Here is a 21,594-nt window from a genome sequence, read left to right as displayed (position 1 = left end):
GGAGGAAACGCAGGTTCGAGTCTCACGTGTTATGACGTTCATTACATTGCATCTTTAGCATCTATAAAGGAGTTTGCATTGATGTCATTCCATATCATTACATTTTCCTTGATTTTATAATCATCAATCCATTCATTTCATTTCTGAGTGTTTAATTCGTTTCGTATCACTGTTTTTTTACTTTCACACATTTTATAAATAATTTCAAAAATTCATCAGTTGCAGTGTGCTTTCCTGACAGTTTAAAAACGTGTGCCAGACTAATTCTTTAAGCCAGATCTCTCTTGCGGACAAGGCAGTTATCGACTGGGCTATCGGACTTAATGGCTTATTTGAAAATCTCATTGAGCCAGTATCTCCCTCCTACTTTTTGAACTACGCAAAGCTATTTGGCAACTATTTTACTAAACGACTAACTTAGTTCATGATGCACAGTCCCCCTTATAGCGTATGATCTTATGTTAAAACAGAAAGACAAAAGTTACAGTTAAAAACTGTGTATATTTCGTGCGTCAGCAAACATCACATCTCGAAATTACCAACAGTATGTTCATCCGTTTTTAAGAAAAAGAGCACTTATCTACTTCCAACAAACTGCAAACATCATTACAAACCTTTTCTAAACTTTTCCTCGTTTACATGCGTAACATCAATTATTTAACCTATGGACTCATTTGCAAAGTAATCTGACGTTTGAAGCTGTTTTACACATGGGAGTTCAATTCTTTAATCCTTTGAGCTCCAGTGGTTTTTGTCTGAAACCAGCATTTTATTATTATTATTATTATTATTATTGTTATTATTTTAAGTAACCATGTCTTTTGCAAGGAAACCACAGATGCTACTGCAAAACAGAGACTTCTAGAGGTACACTTAGGTACTTCTACGCATATAGTGCATTGTAGTAGTCAAGTGTTCAAAGCAACAATCGGCGCGGAGCTACTGAGGAGATCATTGACAGCGAAAGTAAATATATCTTAAGTTATTGTAAGGTAAATCTGGATTTTTACTACTGCTTTTGTGAGTATTACCGAAATGAAATCAATGGGGTAGAATATAGCTGATACAAAATTTGTTAAATTTTAGGCCCATTTTCACTTGTTATACAGGACTATTATTTGTTTCAGGTGTTATGAGTTCTTGGAAGTTTCGAGTTGCGGGATTGTGTCTAGGAAAAGTGAGAATTTGCTTTTAAATCAGTCACATGGAATGATGGGTGAATCAAAACTGCATGTCCTGATCGTTCCAGACTGAAACCATCTCCCTAAAACAACTGATTGTTTATCGTTTGCCGATTTCATCTTATGCTCGTTGCTTTCTATGATAATAAATATATATCCGTGAAAAACCTACTCTCTCTCTCTCTCTCTCTCTCTCCCTCTCCCTTTTCACACACACACACACACACACACACACAATCACAGACACCTCTGAAAGATTCAGAACAACCGCCAGGAACACCTTCAACTGTTCCACTGTCAGCCATCTTGTTTTTTCACCCTCAACTGTTCAACTGCCCGCCATGTTTGTTTTTACAGCTGGTAAACAGTGAAACAGTGACAGTGGCAACTCAATATATAGTGTTTGTCAGTGATGAAGATGAAGAAAAAGTAAATGTAACTGAAACATTATGTAAATACACACACACACACAGAAATAAATAATTTCAGGTATAGAAATAACATTTTTCAAATCGTAATTTTGACTCAAACAATTTATCTACTTTAAGGTGTAAGTGGTCGCAGATGATAAACTGTGGAACAAAACAGTCACTGTAGAAACAACACATCAGAAAAACCACACCATGTGGTAAAAAGATATGAGTTTATAATTCATGTGTTTTTTTCCAAATATCTGTAATTACGATTTGAAAACTAATAGTTACATATATACAAACAGTAAAGAACATTCTTTATCTCTAACAGATGAAAAATAAAAGCCCACTCAAGATGCTGCAACTGTAGTGAAAAATGTTTGGGTTAAAAAACAAAATTGTGTTTTTCTAAAGGCGGACACTATCCAAAAACATACGTAATTTATATTTATATTACACCATCACCTCCTTAAAACAAGAGATCGTTTACTTCTTGCCAATTTCTTTTTGTATTTGTTGCTTACTATGATAAAAAAGATTAATTATGTAAAAACTTTTAAATTTATATTTTTCCGTGTTTTTGGTGCTTTCAGAGGGTTAAACGATCGGCGGTGAGTGTATGCTAGTTTCTACTGAAATAGGAATTCTTGGACAAGGGGGAATGATATGGAGGAATGGCAGAATAGAATTTAATCACAGCCTTTCCATGGCGGGGTGGGATAGGGGAGGGAGAGAGAGAGAGAGAGAGAGAGAGAAAGAGAGATTCTGGCCGTGAAGCGTGCCTGGATAGCCGACCATAGCACATTCCCCACGAAAGACAAGTTTCGGTTCGAATTGTGGTACAGCACGAGGTTTTAATGTGCCTGGGAAGTTCATTACGGAAATCACTTCCTCTCAAGCGTTCAGTAATTAGGCTGTCATGTTTTGACTCTTTGACGTCCGCCAGCAACGACCGTACTGGGATTCCTGAAAGTCAGGGACAGCCTTCGAGGGTGAGAAATCTGCGCATCGGTGGACACGGGTGACGAATCGAAGTGGCGACGGATGGTATTGTGCACGGCGAGGGCCGTATCGGCGCCGCTATCGCAGACGGAATACAGGAGCCGCGCGCTCTCCGAAGAGGGCAGTTAATATAGAGAAACGGGCGTAAATAACGGGCGCGCGCCGATATCGGGCCGTCATTAGTCACCGCGTGCACAATGGCTACTTTAAACTCGATTTATGAGTTGTCGCAGCGGGCTTAGCGCCTCGCTGCGGCCCTCTCTGCCCCGGGGCCGTTTTTGTCGTCGCATAAGGGGGGGGGGGGGGGGAAGGGGAGGAGGCGCCCGGCGAGGGGTGCACAAAGCGCCGCGGGGGGCCATTTGCCGGCCTGTTGCCGCTGCACAATGCGCGTGTCAACTTCTTGTTGGCAAATGTCACAATCGATGAAAGGGCGCTCCAGTCCGGGGCGCGCTCGAAATAGAGCTGTTGGCCCCTCGGGGAGCGAACACGGCACGGCGCGGCGTGGCGGGGTCTCGTCGAGGTGTCGACGCGTCGCGGGAGCAGCGCCCTCTCGTGTCGCGGCCGGCGCTTCGAGGGCTGGGGTACGTGAAGGGCCTCCGACGTGTCAAAATATCCTCCCGGCCTGCTTGCATACACGACCCGCAGGTCGGTACGCTCCGTTTTGCCCGAAAACGTGTCATAGTAGTTTGGCCCTGGTGTGTAGTAAAACTTAAATCAGCGACGACACGAGACTGCGGCTTCGACCTCTAAGGCGACGCTGGACGACAGTACATGAGGGGCACGTGTTCTTCATATTTCTCTCCTTGACATTAATATTGCCATTTGAAACTTCATGGCATATTAAAACTGTGTGCCGGACCGAGACTCGAACTCGGGACCTTTGCCTTTCGCGGGCAAGTGTTCTACCAACTGAGCTACCCAAGCACGACTCACGCCCCGTCCTCACAGTTTTACTTCTGCCAATACCTCGTCTCCTACCTTCCAAACTTTACAGAAGCTCTCCTGCTGCAGCATTGCTGCATTGTTCCATTACTCCATGTATGTGGACTGTCCAAGACCATCGTGGTCTTCCGCGCTTATGTCTGCCGGGTGGTTTCCAATCATAAACCTTCTTTGGCCACCGGTGGTCTGGCATTATCACGTGTCCGTACCATTTAATGATTTTCTTTCAATTCGATCTATCGCTGTATCATTTGCCTTCATTCTAGCGCTTACTTCATCATTAGTTTTTCTTTCGATTGTTGATATTCCGGCACTCCTACGCAAATAACCCATTTCCACAGCTGTTAGTGTTCTTGTGGAAGATGCTGCTAAGAAATAGGTTGTGCATCATAAAAATAGTTACTCATAAAACTGCGAGAGCGACCGTTGCTACAAGAGACAAACACGTGCAATTAGTACAAAGGTAGCCGAAGAGAAGGATTCCGGTGAAGTGCAGTACGTTTGCAAAGAAACCACAGACAAGATACTAGATCATCAATTCTGGAGTATTGCTCCAGCGTTTGTAGTCCTTGTCAAGAAGACATGATAAAAGACATTGAATTAATTGAGAAAAGCTCTGCTAGGTTCGTAATTGGTGAGTATAGTCCTTGCTGAAGTCTAACATACATGGAAATCTACGAGGGTTGGAACTTTAATAGTGGCAACTATTTATTTACAGCTCGTACAAAATAGATACGTATTTCAAAGTTTTACTGGCCTTCAAAGTAGTAACCAGCATTGTGTATAACCCGTTGCCAGCGATATGGAAGTCGTAGGATACTCTTAGCAGTGCCAGTTGTGTTGACAGTTCAAGCGGTGCGGTCTATTGCCCGACGAATTTGTCACCTCTGTCTCTAAGCTGGTCGTAGGTTGTGTTCCAAAACTGAACGGCACAAAGACAGAAGTGATGACACTTTCTGCAGGACCTGACCATTTTGCTGGACAATGCTCAAGCACGTACAGTGCAAGCTGTTACTGATTTGTTTGACTGATGGGGCTGCTAAGTGCTACACCACCTACTGCACTCCCCTGACAAAAGCCCTCGTCAGTTCAACTCGATTTCTAAACTGAAGGAAACACTTCACGGCAGCTTCAGAACTGCTACAAATTCGCCGGCCGGTGTGGCCGTGCGGTTAAAGGCGCTTCAGTCTGGAACCGCGTGACCGCTACGGTCGCAGGTTCGATCCTGCCTCGGGCATGGATGTGTGTGATGTCCTTAGGTTAGTTAGGTTTAATTAGTTCTAAGTTCTAGGCGACTGATGACCTCAGCAGTTAAGTCGCATAGTGCTCAGAGCCATTTGAAGCATTTTTTTTGCTACAAATTCGTCGGGCAATAGAACGCGCCGCTCGAACTGTCTACGCAACTGGCACTGCTAAGAGTATCATACGACTTCCACGTCACTGGCAACGGGTTATACACAATGCTGTGACTACTTTGAAGGTCAGTAAAACTTTGAAACACGTACATATTTTGTACGAGCTGTAGATAAATAGTTGCCACTATTAAAGTTCAAACCCTCGTATAAATAATTTACGGGATTGCAACCGGGCGACGTTCTCGACAACCGCCGATGTTTCTACAGGTGAACACCCCCTCATTTGCCGGACATAAATGAAACGAGAGATCGCTGAGCATGACAGATGCCGGGCAACGCTGACCTGGAACCAAAGACGGGGATGCTAAAAGACAACACAAACCGTAAACAAAAAAAAAAAAAAAAAATGGTTCAAATGGCTCTGAGCACTATGGGACTCAACTGCTGAGGTCATTAGTCCCCTAGAACTTAGAACTACTTAAACCTAACTAACCTAAGGACATCACACACATCCATGCCCGAGGCAGGATTCGAACCTGCGACCGTAGCGGTCTTGCGGTTCCAGACTGCAGCGCCTTTAACCGCACGGCCACTTCGGCCGGCTAAACCGTAAACAACTTGTGCCACCATACAACCAAAGACGAGCAACATCAGGCACTATCGCTAGTGAAATATTAACTAACGACAGTGAAGCAAGTAGTGCATATTTCATCCTCCTGTTTGATAAGAGAGAGAGAGAGAGAGAGAGAGAGAGAGAGATAGCTGGATTGTAACCAAGATTTACGGAAAATCTTCGGTCTCTCTGTGGTCACAAAACGACGGGCTGTTCACCTGTCGTTTATTCGGTTGTATCCGCGTAAGTTATTTAGATATTCGACAGGCGAGGCTCAAATTTCTAAACGGGAATCCTTGGAGCAAACACGAAGATTTTTCACGAAACAATGTTAAGTAAAACTAGAGGATATGTATTCGAAAAAGTCGGTGTTTTCACTATAGAATAGGATAAGAGATTAGAGCACATACAGAGGCCTACAGACAGCCATTTTCCTCTCGCTCAATAGGAAAGAAAATCGGTCATATTGGTACTATGCACCCTCCAGCATGCACTGTGCAGTGGCTTGCAGTGTACATACGTACAAGTGGAGACAGTATGACCGAGTGCATGACAGTTTAAAGGCAGGGGCGCGCATATGCCACGCTTCCTGATATACTTAACACGGAACGGGTCGCACGCGTATCCGAGTTGTGATATCTCGTTCACAGTGTAGAAACCGGCTTATAGGCGCGCGCAGGCTCCAGAGAGACGCTCGCGGCGCAGCTCGCCATCTGCATACCGCGCCGCGCGCGGGCGGCTGCCGACCCGCCGGTCAACAATGGCCATTGAGGTCCAAGGAAGAGGCCGGCTGACAGCTGAATGGCCGCCATTGTCCGCAGATTCTGGGGTCGCTTACTGCGCGAGGGCCGCGCGGCCCTTCACGGAGTTAAGAGCCAAACATCGCAGTATCGCTCCAAACGAAAAATACACCGCCTCCCCATCCCCCTCCGCCGTGCAGACAGCTCTGTTTCCCTGCGCCGGCTTTTGACGCGCCTCATCGTATCCGCGAGCCGCACAAACTGCTTGTCCCGGAGGCTACCGGGGTCGCCAGCTAACAGCCGCCCATAAGCGCATTACCGACCGGCCATCAGAGCCCACGGCGAGACCCAGCCACGTCCATTAGAGGTGAGGTGATCCACTTTTCCTTCGTACCGTTCCTTTGTCCAGCTAACAAGCGAAGTACCCACATAACGGGCACCAATTGTTTCATCTTTCGAACCGTTATCGTTGATGCTTAGATGTTACGAATCATTCTCGTACGATTCACTTCAAATGTGTTTTCGAGATTCGAAGTATAACTAGTTTGTTGTAAGCATACGAGGGCGCTAGCATTCGTGGTGCGGCGATTAACACAACTAGCTAAGGCGGTAGACTGTTCCGTCATACATTAGTACGTGTCTCGCAAATAAAATGTATGCTATTGAAAGTAGGTATAACTTCGTATGTGCTCACTGCGATATGCGCATAAATGTATCGATAAATCAATTATCATATCATCACAGTTCCTTGTTATAGCCTGATTATACTCTCGGAAGCAATAGGGTGGACTTACTCAGTTCTAACAAACTCCACTGCGCGACGGCTGACGCTCTCATATGGTATTTAACAGTATTAGGCAGTATAGTTATAGTTCTAATAGTATTGGTAGCAGTAACAGCAAAATTCCCTCGATCTCTCGAAACCCTCGAGAAGCACACCGCACCAGCTCAGCTTTCGTTTTACGAAAAGTATGTACTACAATTGTGCAAAAGATTAACAAAATCGGCAATTGTTTTTCTCTGTAGATCTGTTATACTTTTTCATTGGCAAAGGAAAGGGAATGAGATTCAGTGCAGTTGTGTCACTTGATGGATAAAGATAATTATGCTAATGACAGGTCTGATGGTAATGTGGCGTACATAAAACAACAATCATCCACAGAACGAACGATGTAGCATGATGACTTCCCTGCATACACTAGTGTATTTCGTTGTAAGTATCGTCTCTTTGCATGGATTTTACGATATTGTTTGTGCTGGGACATGTTATCCACGACAAGAACTGTATGAGATATGTTTTAAAAACGAAATTAGCACATGGCTAGAAACCAAATACCCAGGCATACATAGATTCAAATGGTAACTTAGTAGTGACTGGCAATAACTGTATTGCCGACCTGACGTTAAAATTATATCTGCCCCGCTATCTGTCTCCAGTTTCCCACCATGGCCCCTATAATTCCCATTTTCAGCATTTTCTCTCCTCGCCGACATAGTGTAAGCCAGATTATTCTTTTAAGCCAGATTATTCTTTTAAGCCAGATTATTCTTTTAAGCCAGATTATTCTTTTAATCCAGATTATTTTTTTAAGCCAGATTATTCTCTTAATAACTTATTTTTGTTCTGTACCTCTCGAGAAGTTAACTGTACTAAAATTATAATCATTGTGTTAAGTATTGGAGGGAAGTGTGTGTGTGGGGTGGTTGGGAGGCATAACATCGTAGAAGGAGACCAAGAGATGAATACGGTAAGCAGCTTCAAAAGGATGTAGTTTGTAGTAGAGTAGATATTCGGAGATGAAGAGGCTTGTACAGGATAGAGCAGTAAGGAGAGCATAACCAGTCTTCGGAGTGAAGACCACGACAACATCATGCCAATTGGCGCTATCTGTTGTGTATTCAAGTTAGGGTTCGGGAGTTAGCGATTCATTATCACCCGTTATCTGAACATTTGAGCATAAACTCCCACGACCTAGAATTTTCACCGATGGAAGCTATGACACCACAGAAGAATAAAGAGAGACAGCGTATTTCTGTTTTTATTCTTTTATAATCGATTAGCTTCTGCTTTTGAAATGTACCTGTGATTTCCCTTATTTCCGGTCTTGAGAAAATCTTCCATTCATGACTCAGAGCAAGGCACGCTCACTGCACTGTTAATTGGCTCTCTAGAAAGTTTACGCAGCGAGAGGTTCACTTACGTTACAATTCCACGCATGCGCTCTATGTCGCAGCTCAAAGTTTGTGTGAAAGGAACAAAGGAGTAGTGTTTAAACAAATAATGTCGGAGAGTGTGGAGAGCGCACCTAACGAGGCAAATAATGGCGTGACTCAGTCTCCCGTGTGCGGGCAGCCCTCTTCAACACCACTTCAAGCGCGAGGGCCTCTGCGGACCCTCCAACTCGTCTTACTCAGAGAGGACTTCAGAAATGTACTTCTGGTGCTTACGTATGCGATGCTGTCCCAAGGCGTTCTTTTCCCCCTTGCTTTAGTGTAATATAAGAGGTAACCAGTCTGTCTTCTAGGAATAGCTGCTTTCAGAGCCGACACGTATTCGGATAGAATCATGACGTGGAACTGAAACAGTCTTTATCACCATTTTTTTTTAATTTCACGACCGGTTTCAGTCTATGAAATCATCAGATGCATGTGTCATCCTAAACTAGTAAACAAGGAACCTTACATCCAAGAAACCTTACATCCAAGGAACCTTACATCCAAGGAACCTTATATCCAAGGAACCTTATATCCAAGGAACCTTATATCCAAGGAACCTTATATCCAAGATAGGCATCGTTAAAAGACGTGACAACATAACGAAACTACGATAAAACTATTGACACAATGTTGGGTCACAGTCAGCATCTTGTTATTTTTTGTTACGATTATGTTTACATCTTTTGATGGTGCCTATCTCGACTGTAAATTTATGTTTCGTTTACTAGTCCAGGATGACAGAGGCATCTGATGATAATCTCATGGATCGAAACCAGTCATGATATAAATAATTTTACAGTCAAAGACTTTTTTCAGTTTACTCAGCAATTTTTGAACAATGGGTCACTGTATACTGCAATGTAATTGTATTACATTCCATCAAGGGGGGTGAAGCTGACTCCTGCACGTGGTGCCCCTGCATAGGTACTGGACTAGATTCTCCAGTACTGAACTGAACGTCAGCATTCCAAAAGCATTGCATTATAGGTTTCACTATGAATGGAAACCAAAGGTCTTTATCAAGACCTCACCTTGTGATTGTATCAATTAACATAGAAGGATTGTCTGTTGCCAAAGAAGAACTCCTGCAACATATTGCCAAGGAACCTAGGTGTGATATTTTATGTATACAAGAAACCCATCGAGATGACACCATGAGAAGACCAAAAATCCTTGGGATGAAACTGGCAGTTGAGCGACCCCATAGACAATATGGCAGTGCTATCTTTGTGAGGAACGATATAGCTGTTCTCTCTACCTCACTTACAGAATTCAACAATATTGAAATACTGTCTGTAGAACTGAATGGTTGTATTGTGTCGTCAATTTACAAACCCCCAGGAACAGATTTCCAATTTTCACCTACAGACAACTACTCCAATCAACAAGCTCACTTTATTGTTGGAGATTTCAATAGTCATAGCAGTGTTTGGGGTTATGTTGAGGACGACAGTAATGGTGAAGCAGTTTTGACTTGGGCTGAAACCAACCATCTTAATCTTGTCCATGATAATAAACTCCCACCATCTTTTAACAGTGGGCGTTGGAAACGTGGGTATAACCCCGACTTAATTTTTGTTAGCGAGAACATAGCTCACCAATGCAGAAAAACTGTTCTAAATCCGATACCAAATACTCAACACCGCCCCATAGGCTGCCAAGTGTTTGCAGCCATTACTCCTAGAATCACATCATTCCGAAGGCGATACAATTTCAAGAAAGCAGACTGGCAGAAGTTTGCTGATCTCCTTGACTCAGAAGTTTCACGCATAGAACCCTCAGTTTCCAACTATGATGAGTTTGTAGAAGCCGTGAAAAGATGCTCAAGACTCTCAACTCCCAGAGGCTGTCGAGTTAACTACATACCTGGCTTGACAGAAGAATCCGTGAAGCATCTACATAACTATATCCAACTTTTCAATGATAATCCTTACAGCATTGAAACTTTAACTGCTGGCCAAAATTTATCCTCAGCCTTAGCCAAATCCAAAAAAGAACGATGGATAGAGTTACTCGAGAACCTTGATATGTCTAAAAGCAGTCAGAAAGCCTGGCAGTTGCTGCGACGCCTGAACAACGACCCTGTCCACAACCATGGCCATGCAAACATTGCACCAGATCAAATTGCTCATCATCTAATTCAGAATGGCAGGGTCAATTGTTCTAAAGATAGAACAAAACTCAAAAGAGAACCTGAACGTGAAAACAACCACCTATCCAATGACTTCACCTTACAAGAACTTAGAACCGCAATTCAGAAATGCAAAAATGGTAAAGCGCCTGGCCTAGACGACCTAATGATTGAGCAAATTAAACATTTTGGTCCCATCACGGAAAGATGGCTTCTACAATTCTATAATGGTTGCCTGAAGCGGAAACAGATCCCTGCCATCTGGAGGAAAACTAAAGTTATTCCCTTACTAAAACCTGGAAAGGGTGCAGCTGATCCCAAGAACTACCGACCGATTTCGCTCCTTTGCCATTTGTATAAAATCTATGAAAGAATGTTACTAAATAGACTCACTCCCATTGTTGAAAAACAACTCATACCTCAACAAGCAGGTTTCCGACCTGGAAAGAATTGTACAGCACAAGTCCTTAATCTGACTGAACATATTGAAGAGGGATATGAAAAAGGATACATTTCCGGGGCTGTCTTCGTGGATCTCACAGCAGCATATGACACCATTCAACATCGACAATTATTGCACAAAGTCTACTACATCACTAGAGACATTAATTTCACCAGAACTGTGCAGACACTTTTGGAAAACCGGCGATTCTATGTGGAGTTCCAAGGAAGAAGGAGTAGATGGAGAAGTCAAAGGAACGGCTTGCCTCAGGGTAGTGTCCTTTCCCCCATATTGTTCAACATATTTACAAATGACCAGCCTCAACCTTCTCTTACAAAGAGTTTCATCTATGCAGATGATCTTGCCTTAGTCACACAAGCCAGAGATTTTGACACAGTAGAAAACCAGCTTACTGTTGCTCTCAAGGACCTATCTGAGTACTACAGAGTCAATAACTTAAGACCGAACCCTACTAAAACTCAAGTTTGTGCTTTCCACCTACGCAATCGAGAGGCCTACAGAAAACTTACAGTGTGTTGGGAAGATCAAGAGCTTGAACATTGTTTCTACCCCAAATATCTGGGTGTCACCTTAGATCGAACGTTGACCTACAGAAAACACTGCACTAACACTAAGCAGAAAGTTGCTGCTCGTAACAACATCCTGCGGAAGCTCACTGGCAGCGTTTGGGGTGCAGATCCCAAACTACTAAGAACATCAGCCTTGGCCTTGTGCTATTCCGCAGCTGAATACGCATGTCCTGTATGGTATAAGTCATCTCATGCAAAGCAGGTTGATGTGGCACTGAACGAAACCTGCAGGACAGTAACGGGATGCCTCAAAGCTACACCTATTGATAAACTCCATAAACTAGCAGGTATTGCTCCTCCAGACATAAGGCGTGAAGTCGCAGCCAAACTTGAGAGACATAAAGCAGATCATAACACCGATCACCTGCTACATGGATACCAGCCACCAATTAGTAGACTCAAATCTAGGAGGAGCTTTATGAGAACTACTACACCCCTCACCGGTCGGACTGGAGCAGCCAGACTATCTCAGTGGACAGCAAAATCTGACAGCAATGATTGGATGACTCCTTCTGAGACCCTTCCTCCTGGTGGAAATCAAGTCTGGACAGTGTGGAAGTCTCTAAATCGGCTCAGGAGTGGCGTCGGACGAACTAAGGACAACCTGTTTAAATGGGGCTTCATGAAGGAATCTTCCACCTTGTGTGACTGCGGAGAAGAACAGACAACCAAACATTTAATTAACTGTCCTAGATGTCCTGTATCATGTTCCACACAAGAGCTTGTTGATGTTTCAGACAATGCTGCTGCCGTTGCACAATTTTGGGCTAATACCGTTTAGTTTGTTCTTTTATGAGTTGACCTGATTTGTTATATTGTATATATTGTAAATATTGTTGTAATGTTTTTGACTCGAAATAAATAAATATTCCATCAAGAACCTGATGATGGTAGAAATTTACGTTTCCTGTATTTAACCACAAAGAGAAGGATATGTGGGGACCTAAAGTTTCTGAAGGCCAAACTAAGCTTGTTTAGTTCCCAAACCTCTCTGAAATATCTCACGGTGTGACAGAATGGTCAGATGACGGCACTGAGCTCGGATATTCGAGAGGCGCTGCCTTTCATGTTCACTGTATCATCATCATCATCATCATCCACAACTTCACAACGTTCTACTCATACGCCACAGTTAAGTGAGAATAATGTAAATATTTCCAGTTGAATCACTGGGAATCACAGGGAACTTCTAGCCACAATGGCGCACGACTACCGTTCTTCGAAAACACCTTTCTGAGTTGCAGTAAAACCTCTCTGTGACGTCATTACATATGACACATGGACAAGCCTCGAGAATTCCATGACCAATAAGGCGAGTCGCCAACTAATGCATAAATGTTTCGCAGTGTTGGGGTAGCAGTGGACACACATCCATGCCCGAGGCAGGATTCGAACCTGCGACCGTAGCAGCCGCGTGGCTCCGGACTGAAGCGCCTAGAACCGGTCGGCTACAGCGGCCGGCCCATTTCCTCTCACTGTAATAAAAGTTTCAGCATATTCCCCAATGGTTCCAACATCTAAACACGTAGTCATTCCACCGCTTAGATTTCTTATTAAAGAGTGGTGTGCTTCCAATAGTTCCAGAAATCTGGGTTAGTTGTTCATATGTCTCTCGTCGCAGGCATAAGGGGCAGTCAAATGAAAGCGAAACAGATGGAGAAAAAGTAAATAAACTGTTTATTATTTAAAATGTTTATTTAAAATGTTGTCACCACAATTGTTAGTACAGTTGTCCCACAGTGAGGGGCGACCGTCAGTTCCTTCATGGAAAAATGTTTGCGGTTTCCTACGGAAGCACGACTGTAGCCACGCATGCACCTCTTCGTCCAAAGCAAATCGACAGCCACGAATGTCTTTCTTCAGGGCTCCAAATATGGAAATGTATGGGGAGGGATCGCGACTGTAAGGAGGATGTGTAAGGCTTCCCTGCGAAACTTCTGTGCAGTGCAGTCGAAACAGCCTTGGCAACATATGGACGGTCACTTTGTTGGCATGTTGTTTCGACTACTTTGCAGAAGTTTCGCTGGGAAAACCTTACACATCCTCCATACAGTCTGGATCCCTCACCATACGATTTCCATATTTTTGGAAACCCGAAGAAAGACTTCATGGCCATCGACTTTCTTTGGACGAAGAGGTGCACTCCTGGGTACAATCATGCCACCTTATGCAATTGCAATCATTTTTCCATGAAGACATCGACTATCTTGTTTCACAGTGGGATAAATTATTAACAATTATGGAGATTACTTTTGAAGTAATAAATGGTTTAATTACTTTTTTACACCTGTCTCGTTTTCATGTGGCTGCCCCTTATAAATCGTGGAGCCATTGACTTCGATTTATCTTTTATTTCTCCTTTTATGTAGCAATTTACTCGGGGCATTTCGTAGAGACATATAAAACTAAAGCTCGACAGGTTTTCCAGTAATTTTGGCAACTTGAAATTAAACACATATGTAGAGAAGAATTCAAGAGTTAAATTTTTTCTCGTTATAAGCTCAGTTTTTGCGATTAGTATTTCATTACTATAATAAATATCGAAAATTTGGCGTCTGTGGGCAGGTTAAATTATAAAAATGCCATTGATATAGAGGACAAATGAATGAGGAATGGGAGTATCGTACAATGCTTGTCTGTGGGTAAGAAAAGCGTGCCAAGAGAGATATGGGGTCGAACTTTGGGGATTGCTGAGCGCTAGAGTCGGCAGCTGTGCGGCAGTTGGGAGTATTCGGTGGGCGGTTTGCGGTGCGTGATCCCTTTCGGTGAGCGCCTACGCACGACTGATACGTGACTCCGCATAATTTTCTGGGCTTGCCGGCGAGTATTAAAGGCAGCTTCACAGCGGGTTGCGTCACTTTCCACCTAATGACGACGTAAAAACCGAGCCACCGCTCCTTTGTGGCCATTGAGTGTATGGCTATAATTTAACTCCGAAGAGACTGCAGTAAATTTTAATTAGTACAGACGGAAGATTGCGACATTCACAAGAAGCAATGACGATACCGCAAAAATGACCCAAATTCCCCACTGAATAGTACTGATTGAAAAGATGAAGCTGTATAGCATTTTTCCGTTCTTTATTTTTATTGACGGGAGAAAGTTCAAATGGCTCTGAGCACTATGGGACTTAACATCTATGGTCATCAGTCCCCTAGAACTTAGAACTACTTAAACCTAACTAACCTAAGGACATCACACAACACCCAGCCATCACGAGGCAGAGAAAATCCCTGACCCCGCCGGGAATCGAACCCGGGAACCCGGACGTGGGAAGCGAGAACGCTACCGCACGACCACGAGATGCGGGCAAGGAGAAAGTAAACGGTCCGTATTCCATATTATTGTTTTGCTGTTCCACACTTACCTTCGTACCACATTTTGAACTTATGATGGCAGACACTCTCAAACTGTTAATGATTTGCAAATAAAGTTGAGCGCGTACACTTTGATGGTTACCACAATATTTCTAATAAGTACTGGTGTGGCTAACGAAGACTTTGGATACTTTAATTGAGGACTGTATTTACATAATTTAGGGGCATGAGTCTATTAAAATATCGCATTTGTGTTCCTTCTCATTTTTGTTCTGAAATTTTATGTTAGCAGTCCTTAGAAGGTCAAATAATAAGCGGTATTCACTTAACAACTTGGGGATGGTGCTGGGCAATACTACTATCAATTATAACTGCAGCAAGTGTGACAAAACTAAACGGAAGCATTTGGTTGCTTTCGTATCAGTCAAAAAACTAACCACTTTTTCGAAATCAGTTTTAATAGTAATGCCGTCTTCTGTTGCTACACAATCAGCTTATTAAAATCCTCCGAACCGTGAGCCGAACGTTAAATAATTATTGTACTTTTTTCGAAAAGTGAATAGCTTTTAGAGAGACTTTCTGTTTTTTGCCTTTGAGTATTAGTTCCTCCGATCCCCAATACATATTGCGCAAGCGTAAATAGCGACTACCTTACATGCAAATATCTTAAAATAAAAGTTGTGATGTCTATGTAAACCTCGTACCAGTAACGAGACAGTTTTCATCAGCAGCAAAACACCATTCTAAGCCATGTTTTACATCTACTACTGTATTGCGCAGGCTACCTTACTGTGTGCGGTGGAGGTTGCTTCGGGTTCCATTCGCACTGCTTCCCATGTCTATTCCATTCACGATGACAGCACGGAGAGAAAACATTTGTGTACGCTTTTGTGTGAGCTCCTTTTCCTCTAATTTTATCATCATGATCAGTTGGCGAGATCGACATTTAGGAGGTGTTAATATGTTGTTCAACTGTCCTGAAACGTACGCTTGAATGACGGAAATGTAACAAACTGACGGTAAAAAGTGTAGAGGAGCACACATTCTGCAATACTGTAAGACGTGTATATTTCTATTGTCTAGCGTAAAACCACAATTTATGAAAGATGTTTATATTTTATTAATAGGATTAAGTAGGAATAATTAACATTTGTCATGTTGGAAATAATTGTGGTAGCAGGGAATGTCTGCACCAAAGTATTGTTGGCAAGAGAGACCGCACATTGATATAATTTTAAAAAGGGCGGGAGACACCGCGTATGGATACATTTTAAGAAAAGAGCGGGAAAGACCGCGCATTGATACATTTTGTAATGGTAGCAGGGATTGTCTGCACCAGCAAGCATTGTTGGCAGGAGAAACGTCACTTTAGCGTTCGTAGGAAGTCAGTAGTAAGCGAGAAGTAAAGCGAGTCGGTAGCAGGTCTGAAGCTAGAGGTTGAGAGGAGCGGTGTGCCTGCCAGCCACCAGCTATGATTTACAAGAGATTACAAACAGATGTACAGAGACAGCAGCTAACTATTATCGTAAGAGGAACTAATATTATTGAATTTACCTTTTTGAGAAACTCAAGACTACTGAAGGTATGTTTGCGCAATGCTAGTTGTAAGATTATTGTAAAAAGTAAGTCCCATTTGAACGTTTGTAAAATAATTTCATTCAGAATATAATTAATTTTTGCCAGCAATATTGCATTACTGATTATAATCCATCCCAAAAACCATCAACGTAAAACTTTGCAAAATTTTATTGTTATCAAGAAAAAGTTTAACTACGAATTACGTAACGTCAGACAAATTAATTAAAAAATAACGTCAGCTTTGCTATTAAAGAATAACGTCAGCTTTGGTAATAAATACAGCCACTTTTTATGACAGCCCACCAGCAGCTAATAGAGTAAGCATATTCATGTTGCAGTTCGATGTAGCTGTCAGATGGTGATCCAGTAACAGTAAAAAAGGTAACTAGCAGTTTTGGGTTATTGCAGGTAACGACTGAGGACCACGACGACGACACATTCTATGTTTCGTCGAAATAATCAGAAAATCACTTTTAATAAGCAGCAATTAAATTTGTATGCGAAGATTGAGAAAGAGAATAAATTTCAAAGGGAAGGTTTCATTTGTTATTGTTGAGCAAGAGATAGAAATCCTAAGGAAAGGTTTCATAGGTTATTGTAAAAGGGAAGGTTGCGTAACAAAAGAGATATAGAGGAGACGGGAAGGTTTCAATATGTAGTGTTCCTTATTGAGAATGTCGGATGGGTATTTGTAATGACAAAGAGCTGTTATTACTAGACAGAAAGAAAGTAATGTAGACATCGACAAATACAATAAATGCTGAAAATATTTTGATTAACCATCTCTTAAATATCGTCCGCCATGTCTTTGGTCGCTATCAACTACGATTTTTCTTTATGTGAGATCCATTTTATCGAATAAGTAGAAGACTGAAATATAGCCATAAGCATTTATTTCAGTTATTTTTGACACACCCTTAGTGGGTATTTGACACTTTCACATATGTGCAGTAGGCCTACTGGATCTATTTAAGGGGTTTAGAGTACACCTCAGTTGTTTTTGTAACCAGCTGAAAGCAAATTTTCCTGTTCCTGTTTTCACATGTCATTAATCCATACGCTCCTGTGTGACTAATATTTTAAAATTATTTAGTCACATGTACGTTTCATAAGGAAAGATAAAAAATAAAAGCGGGAACTAGAAAACTGGATCAGGAAGTCATTAAAAGACGCACAAGCTATCACACTATTTAAAATAAATTACGTGTGGCTAGGTACGTATGGAACAGCAGACAGTATTTAGCCTTCGGCTACTAGAGATGGGTGTGCTTCAAGTGCCTGCGTGTAGATTTGCCGCCCGCCAAGTCTCGAGTGAATCAGTGACGTCAATGATCAATTGACTGTCCCTAGTGTCGAGTTATAAAGTCCTGTGCATGTTGAAGACAGCACATGCTTAGCAACAGGGGACAGTAGCGTCGTCTGCTAACATCGGAAGCTAACCAGTTCGCGCTCCGCTCATTCATCTTGCAATAATGAATTTTTTGTCTTTCAATCTTTATTTTATTGTTTAATTCATTTTTGTCGAACATAGTGAAGGTGACATGAAGTTTTATTTTTTTTTCCAACGAGTGTTCTCCCACAAGAGAGATCAAACACCAGGAAGCAAAAAAATTATATAGCAAGTTTTGTTGCGGGGCCGTCATCCGCAGCAACCACCGAAATATTCGTCTGCAAATAAAAATCGCGTCTTCTTGCGGCAGTATACATAGTTTATTTCTTCCAGAGGCATCGCCTTTTACTTTAAGGCATCTTCAGTGTGATCTAGATGACACAGTTTTATCTTGATACGTGACATTTGTAGATTATAAAACAATTCACGTCTCGTTTTTTACGTAAATAAATGATTACGTACAGTTCTTCGCGTTTTTGGTTCGCATCTGCGTTTCCTCTCATCTGGTCACATGTTCGAGGTCGCACCATAAATTCACTTACGTAACGCAAGCACGTTTTCATGTTCCAAACTTCACTTGTTTGCCCTCACTGCTGTGGAGCACTATTAGTCCTGTGTTACTAGTCGTATATACAGGGTGTTACAAAAAGGTACGGCCAAACTTTCAGGAAACATTCCTCACACACAAATAAAGAAAAGATGTTATGTGGACATGTGTCCGGAACCGCTTTATTTCCATGTTGGAGCTCATTTTAGTTTCGTCAGTATGTACTGTACTTCCTCGATTCACCGCCAGTTGGCCCAATTCAAGGAAGGTAATGTTGACTTCGGTGCTTGTGTTGACATGCGACTCATTGCTCTACAGTACTACAATCAAGCACATTAGTACGTAGCGTCAACAGGTTAGTGTTCATCACGAACGTGGTTTTGCAGTCAGTGCAATGTTTACAAATGCGGAGTTGGCAGATGCCCATTTGATGTATGGATTAGCACGGGGCAATAGCCGTGGCGCGGTACGTTTGTATCGAGACAGATTTCCAGAACGAAGGTGTCCCGACAGGAAGACGTTCGAAGCAATTGATCGGTGTCTTAGGGAGCACGGAACATTCCAGCCTATGACTCGCGACTGGGGAAGACCTAGAACGACGAGGACACCTGCAATGGACGAGGCAATTCTTCGTGCAGTTGACGATAACCCCTAATGTCAGCGTCAGAGAAGTTGCTGCTGTACAAGGTAACGTTGACCGCGTCACTGTATGGAGAGTGCTACGGGAAAACCAGTTGTTTCCGTAACATGTACAGCGTGTGCAGGCACTATCAGCAGCTGATTGGCCTCCACCGGTACACTTCTGCGAATGGTTCATCCAACAATGTGTCAATCCTCATTTCAGTGCAAATGTTCTGTTGCTGTGTGTTTCCATTCCATGATTAATGTGATTTGAAGAGAAGTAATCAAATGAGCTCTAACATGGAAAGTAAGCGTTTCCGGACACATGTCCACGTAACATATTTTCTTTCTTTGTGTGTGAGGAATGTTTCCTGAAAGTTTGGCCGTAACTTTTTGTAACACCCTGTATTTGATCGAAAACTGTGATGTAAAGCCGTAACTACTGTGAGTTCACTTTATATCTAACGAAATATATGCCGAAAACTAACGTCTGTTTATTCGTGTTATGTCTGTGTGTGTGTGTGTGTGTGTGTGTGTGTGTGTGTGTGTGTGTCGATACCACCCAACGCTTTTCCGCTAACTTGTCCATGAATCCCTCCACAAAAAATCTGAACGAAAAATAAAATCAGCTGAACACCAAAACTTTTAACCATTCTCTGACCTCTGGAGGTCTCACTGTCTGGTGGTAAAACATGCAATGTGTGGTTTTCATGAGAAATAAAAAGGGCGGAAATGATGTTTATGTTGATCTCTATTCCAATTTTCTGTACAGGTTCCGGAACTCTCGCAACCAAGGTGATACATATCTTTTTTTGATGTATGTATCACTTTGTCCAACCTCAGTATAACCCGTGCTCCAGGTGCTGGGCAATCAATTCGTCAACACTGCTGATAATGACAACGACGTCGCATGCCGAAATATTGTGTACACTGCACACTCACAACAGGCCATTCACACGTGAACTGATGCGTCATTATGTGATGCGTTTGCACGGATTTATTTTCTCGAGCAAATAAACGTTTTGTCATGTTCCTATTTTTTCAGCTTTCAGCACTGTGGAGGAGTTGCCATACACCTGCGTCAAGATCATTCAGTACAAATTTGGCTTCGGTTGTAAACAAACTTACCATCATTGCTAGTTCGTTAATAATGTTACTTTAGCTAACTTTTTGTAAGAAGAACGGTTTCTCATAAGTTCGCTTTCAGAAGACGGCGGCTCTCACAACACATGTAATTTTACTATCGACTTCTAAGCGGAAGCGACAGACCGTGACTTGGGAGTAACAGTACAGGAATAATCATTAATTAAAACTTCCGGGCTGATTTGCCGTGGTCCATATGTAAAACTTCTTCTCCTTCCTGGCGTTTCGTTGCCTACTGCAGGCAACATCTTCTGAGGTGAGTCGGCGACTGGCTGCTAGGCGCTGGTGGTCCCACTTATATAGAGCGCTTAGATGGCGCCACCACTCGTCACGTGCTTTCGACTTTAAAACTATCTCTGGCTAGTGCCATCTCTCTCGATTACAGGTAATCGATTGTCACTTCGTTGCTACAAAGTCGAACGCCATATCTTGTCTAGTTTTAATCCTTCTTCTTTTCTATTAAAATTATTTCCGTGCTTGTAGATCTCTATAGCTTTCTATACATGCGAGTATACTAAAGTGAGGTCCTAGCTATCACGTTTGTCTCACTAAATTTTATTTCGTGATCACCGTCTTTGAAAACGTGTTCCGCTACAGCTGATTTCTCAATCTGTCCCAATCTACAGTTCCTTTTGTGTTCCGTTAGGCGGGTATTAACACTCCTTTTAGTTGTTCCAGTGTAAACCATGCCACAGCTACACGGAATTTTATACACACCTGGGGTAGCTAAGGGGTGTCGTGCGTCTTTCACCGATCTTAAACTTTCACTAATTTTCTTGGTAGGTCGAAAGATTGTCTCCACTTGAAACTTGGCCAAAACTTTACCAATACGGTCCGTGATGTTATGAATAAATGGAAGAAAAACTTTTCCAGCCGACGGTTGTTGTCGTCGTGTATTTTCGGACACTTTTCTTCTAGGGTGGAGTGCTCGATCTATTTCCTTGTCAGTGTACCCATTTCTCTTGAAAGCTGTTCGCAAATTGCTTAATTCATCTTGCAAGTAAATTGGCTCACAGATGTTATTAGCTCTGACCACTAAAGTTTTTATGGCTCCTCTCTTCTGCCTAGGATAATGATTCGAATTCTTATGTAGGTAACGATCGGTGTGTGTTCTTTCCTATATACATTGTGCCCTAAAGTCCCATCTGCCCGTTTAATAGCCAATAAATCCAAAAAATTTAGTTGTCCATTACTCTCTTTCTCCATGGTGAATTGTATCCTTGGATTTAAATTGTTTATGTGCATCAAAAAATCACTCAGTTCCTCTTCAGCATGATTCCATATCACAAATGTGTCATCCACGTATCGATACCATTTCAAAGGGCTTTTTTTGGCCGACTGCAGCACCTGTTGTTCGAAAAATTCCATAAAT

The 21,594-nt window shown here is 42.4% G+C and overlaps 1 protein-coding gene across 3 annotated transcripts in view; it reads right to left on the bottom strand.

Moving 5' to 3' along the window:
• LOC126235725 (protein big brother) overlaps window positions 1-21,594 on the bottom strand; it is a 241,681-nt gene that overhangs the window by 51,433 nt on the left and 168,654 nt on the right. The gene's annotated exons all lie outside the window — the stretch shown is intronic.

This window comes from Schistocerca nitens, chromosome 2 (genome assembly GCF_023898315.1).
Source record: "Schistocerca nitens isolate TAMUIC-IGC-003100 chromosome 2, iqSchNite1.1, whole genome shotgun sequence".
Taxonomy (NCBI): Eukaryota; Metazoa; Arthropoda; class Insecta; order Orthoptera; family Acrididae; genus Schistocerca; species Schistocerca nitens.
Note: the sequence above shows the minus strand (reverse complement) of the source record. Positions and strands in the feature narration are given on the sequence as shown.